At 43.5% G+C, this 5,101-nt stretch overlaps 1 protein-coding gene across 1 annotated transcript in view; it reads right to left on the bottom strand.

Annotated features, from left to right (window-relative positions):
- The window catches only part of LOC149974618 (uncharacterized), a 24,265-nt gene extending 20,569 nt beyond the window's left edge, over positions 1–3,696 (bottom strand). The window contains exon 1 of the mRNA XM_090211787.1: positions 3,374–3,696. The gene's annotated coding sequence lies outside the window, so the exon portion shown is untranslated. The remainder of the gene's footprint in view (positions 1–3,373) is intronic.
- Between the last annotated feature and the right edge of the window lie 1,405 nt (positions 3,697–5,101).

Consider the following 5,101-nt stretch of genomic DNA (forward strand, 5'->3'; position numbering starts at 1 on the left):
AGTATAGTACACTACTTAGGCATCCTATTCCCTATATACAGTATAGTGCACTACTTAGGCACCCTATTCCCTATATACAGTATAGTGTTCTACTTAGGCACCCTATTCCCTATATACAGTATAGTGCACTACTTAGGCACCCTATTCCCTATATACAGTATAGTGCACTACTTAGGCACCCTATTCCCTATATACAATATAGTGCACTACTTAGGCACCCTATTCCCTATATACAGTATAGTGCACTACATCGGCACCCTATCCCCTATATACAGTATAGTGCACTACTTAGGCACCCTATTCCCTATATACAGTATAGTACACTACTTAGGCACCCTATTCCCTATATACAATATAGTGCACTACTTAGGCACCCTATTCCCTATATACAGTATAGTGCACTACATCGGCACCCTATCCCCTATATACAGTATAGTGCACTACTTAGGCACCCTATTCCCTATATACAGTATAGTGCACTACTTAGGCACCCTATTCCCTATATACAGTATAGTGCACTACTTAGGCACCCTATTCCCTATATACAATATAGTGCACTACTTAGGCACCCTATTCCCTATATACAGTATAGTGCACTACATCGGCACCCTATCCCCTATATACAGTATAGTGCACTACTTAGGCACCCTATTCCCTATATACAGTATAGTGCACTACTTAGGCACCCTATTCCCTATATACAGTATAGTGCACTACTTAGGTACCCTATTCCCTATATACAGTATAGTGCACTACTTAGGCACACTATTCCCTATATACAGTTTATTTTAATGTAACCTTTATTTAACTAGGCAAGTCAGTTAAGAATAAATTATTATTTACAACGACGGCCTACACCGGCCAAACCGGGACAACCCTGGGCCTTGTTCGCCGCCCTATGGGACTCCCAATCACGGCCGGTTGTCATACAGCCTGGATTCGAAACGGCTGTCTGTAGTGACGCCTCAAGCTGCTGAGACGTAGTGCCTTAGACCGCCGCGTCACTCGGGAGCCCAGAAGAGAAAATAAGTGTTGCTAAGGTTACCAGTAATCAAGTATATATATATATAATTTTTTACAACATTATCAAACTACCAAAGACTGACTGGACGTTCCCAAAAAGTTATCCCCCTTTCTAGCCTTGTAATTACCAGACTAGGCAACAGTTCTTGTCAGCTTGTGAAGGACGACCCATCCTCTGAAGGTGTAGAGAAGGCCTTTAAAGGTGTAAATCCTAACCAGCCTCAAAACTCATTGATTCAGTGTGGTAGCTATCTTAATTAAAGTCATTTATTCAGTGTGGTACTTATCTAAAAGTCATTGATTCAGTGTGGTAGTTATCTAAAAGTCATTGATTCAGTGTGGTAGATATCTTAAAGTCATTGATTCAGTGTGGTAGTTATCTTAATGTCATTTATTCAGTGTGGTAGTTATCTTAAAGTCATTGATTCAGTGTGGTAATTATCTTAAAGTCAATTATTCAGTGTGGTAATTATCTTAAAGTCATTTATTTGTGTGGTAATTATCTTAAAGTCATTGATTCAGTGTGGTAATTATCTTAAAGTCATTTATTCAGTGTGGTAGTTATCTTAAAGTCATTGATTCAGTGTGGTCGTTATCTTAAAGTCATTTATTCAGTGTGGTACTTATCTAAAAGTCATTGATTCAGTGTGGTAGATATCTTAAAGTCATTGATTCAGTGTGGTAGTTATCTTAATGTCATTTATTCAGTGTGGTAGTTATCTTAAAGTCATTGATTCAGTGTGGTAATTATCTTAAAGTCATTGATTCAGTGTGGTAATTATCTTAAAGTCATTTATTCAGTGTGGTAATTATCTTAAAGTCATTGATTCAGTGGGGTAGTTATCTTAACAATGTTAAGTGGAAGTGAGTCCAACCTGTTTCTTTCTCCCCTTCTGACCACACCTCCCTTTCATCTCATCTCTCTATATCTCTCGCTCCATCTCTCTCTCTCTCTCTCTCTCTCTCTCTCTCTCTCTCTCTCTCTCTCTCTCTCTCTCTCTCTCTCTCTCCTTCTCTCTCTCTCTCTCCATCTCTCTATATCTCTCTCACCATCTCTCTCTCTCTCTCTCTCTCTCTCTCTCTCTCTCTCTCTCTCTCTCTCTCTCTCTCTCTCTCTCTCTCTCTCTCTCTATATATATATATATATATATATATCTCCATCTCTCTCTCTCTCCCCATCTCTCTATATCTCTCTCACCATCTCTCTCTCTCTCTCTCTCTCTCTCTATCCCTCTCTCTCTCTCTCTCTCCTTCTCTCTCTCTCTCTATCTCTCTATATCTCTCTCTCCCTCTCTAAATTGTGAATCTGATTGGCCCTGGTGAAGCTACATCAACAATTCTGCACCTCTATAAAAATATCCCGTCAAGCAATCCCTACACTAATGGGTTTACACCTATAGCATCCCGTTAATAACAGATGACAACAGTTAGCCTACATCTATAGGTTTACACCTATAGTGTCCCATTAAAAACAGATGGCAACAGTTAGCCTACATCTATGGGTTTACAAATATAGCATCCCGTTAATAACAGATGGCAACAGTTAGCCTACATGTATAGGTTTACACCTATAGTGTCCCATTAAAAACAGATGGCAACAGTTAGCCTACATCTATGGGTTTACACCTATAGCATCCCGTTAATAACAGATGGCAACAGTTAGCCTACATCTATGGGTTTACACCTATAGCATCCCGTTAATAACAGATGGCAACAGTTAGCCTACATCTATGGGTTTACACCTATAGCATCCCGTTAATAACAGATGGCAACAGTTAGCCTACATCTATGGGTTTACACCTATAGCATCCCGTTAATAACAGATGGCAACAGTTAGCCTACATCTATGGGTTTACACCTATAGCATCCCGTTAATAACAGATGGCAACAGTTAGCCTACATCTATGGGTTTACACCTATAGCATCCCGTTAATAACAGATGGCAACAGTTAACCTACATCTATGGGTTTACACCTATAGCATCCCGTTAATAACAGATGGCAACAGTTAACCTACATCTATGGGTTTACACCTATAGCATCCCGTTAATAACAGATTTCAACAGTTAGCCTACATCTATGGGTTTACACCTATAGCATCCCGTTAATAACAGATTTCAACAGTTAGCCTACATCTATGGGTTTACACCTATAGCATCCCGTTAATAACAGATGGCAACAGTTAGCCTACATCTATGGGTTTACACCTATAGCATCCCGTTAATAACAGATGGAGCTTTCAGTTGCATAGGTAGGTCTAAGACTACTAATGCCTTGAAATAGGAAGAAAACTGTATATACAATTTGAACAAGCAATCATGACAATCAAATTCACCGAAGCTGCTTCCTACCTGAGAATATCAGAGACGTTGTGTCAGCTAGGACCTGTAGACTACTCAGATGAGAAAATATGCACAAATAACTTCTCCTCTCTTTCTGAGAACTAAAGATGATCAACTCCTGGGCAGAGGGGGTTTTGTACGATGACGGAAAACTAGACTTGAAATTTTTTCTAACTTGCTGGACTTGTTTTTCGCCTGCCATTCACGAGAGTCAATCATGCCTTTCAAAAAAATGTATCCACCTACAAGACCCGCAAAACGACTAACCAAGGTCAAAAAGTGACTCTTAGACTACCTTAACCACACCCTCAGTGTTATGATGTTTGTTCAAACCCAGCTGAAAACAAACAACGAATACAAAGTGAGGGATCAATCACATTTATTCATAAAGCCCTTCTTACATCAGCTGACGTCACAAAGTGCTGTACAGAAATCCAGCCTAAAAACACCAAACAGCAAGCAATGCAGCTGTGGAAGCACAGTGGCTAGGAAAAACCTCCCTAGAAAGGCAGGAACCTAGGAAGAAACCTAGACAGGAACCAGGCTCTGAGGGGTGGGCCAGTCCTCTTCTGGCTGTGCCTGGTGGAGATTAGAAACCTAGAGAGGAACCAGGCTCTGAGGGGTGGGCCAGTCCTCTTCTGGCTGTGCCTGGTGGAGATTAGAAACCTAGAGAGGAACCAGGCTCTGAGGGGTGGGCCAGTCCTCTTCTGGCTGTGCCTGGTGGAGATTAGAAACCTAGAGAGGAACCAGGCTCTGAGGGGTGGGCCAGTCCTCTTCTGGCTGTACTGGGTAGACCAGAGGAACCAGGCTCTGAGGGGTGGGCCAGTCCTCTTCTAGCTGTACTGGGTAGACCAGAGGAACCAGGCTCTGAGGGGTGGGCCAGTCCTCTTCTGGCTGTACTGGGTAGACCAGAGGAACCAGGCTCTGAGGGGTGGGCCAGTCCTCTTCTGGCTGTACTGGGTAGACCAGAGGAACCAGGCTCTAAGGGGTGGGACAGTCCTCTTCTGGCTGTACTGGGTAGACCAGAGGAACCAGGCTCTGAGGGGTGGGCCAGTCCTCTTCTGGCTGTACTGGGTAGACCAGAGGAACCAGGCTCTGAGGGGTGGGCCAGTCCTCTTCTTGCTGTACTGGGTAGACCAGAGGAACCAGGCTCTGAGGGGTGGGTCAGTGCTCTTCTGGCTGTACTGGGTAGACCAGAGGAACCAGGCTCTGAGCGGTGGGCCAGTCCTCTTCTGGCTGTACCAGATAGAGATTTAGGCTAGATAGAGATTTAGGCAGATAGAGAGTAGGCTACATGTGAACCTTAAGGTCCTGTGAACAGGTCAGGGTTCAATACCCCAGATCAGACAGACTGGCCTTAACTCCCTGGCTATGCAACATAGATACTGGGCTCTGAGACAGGGGGTTCAGGGCACCATCTAAAGTTACCTCCGGACAGGGCCAACCAGGCAAGATGCCCACAGCCCCAACACCACTAGAGGGATATCAACATCTTACTACCCTGAGACAAGGCTGAGTATAACATACATCAGGTCCTAATGGTCTGGTACTCAGGGCTCTATTGTCCCTCCATCAGGTCCTAATGTCCTGGTACTCAGGGCTCTATTGTCCCTTCTTCATGTCCTAATGACCTGGTACCCAACTCATTAACGACCGTCATGTCCTAATGACCTGGTACCCAGGGCTCTATTGTCCTTCCATCAGGTCCTAATGTCCTGGTACCCAGGGCTCTATTGT

This window comes from Oncorhynchus mykiss, chromosome 19 (genome assembly GCF_057628025.1).
Source record: "Oncorhynchus mykiss isolate SJ-2025 chromosome 19, ASM5762802v1, whole genome shotgun sequence".
Taxonomy (NCBI): Eukaryota; Metazoa; Chordata; class Actinopteri; order Salmoniformes; family Salmonidae; genus Oncorhynchus; species Oncorhynchus mykiss.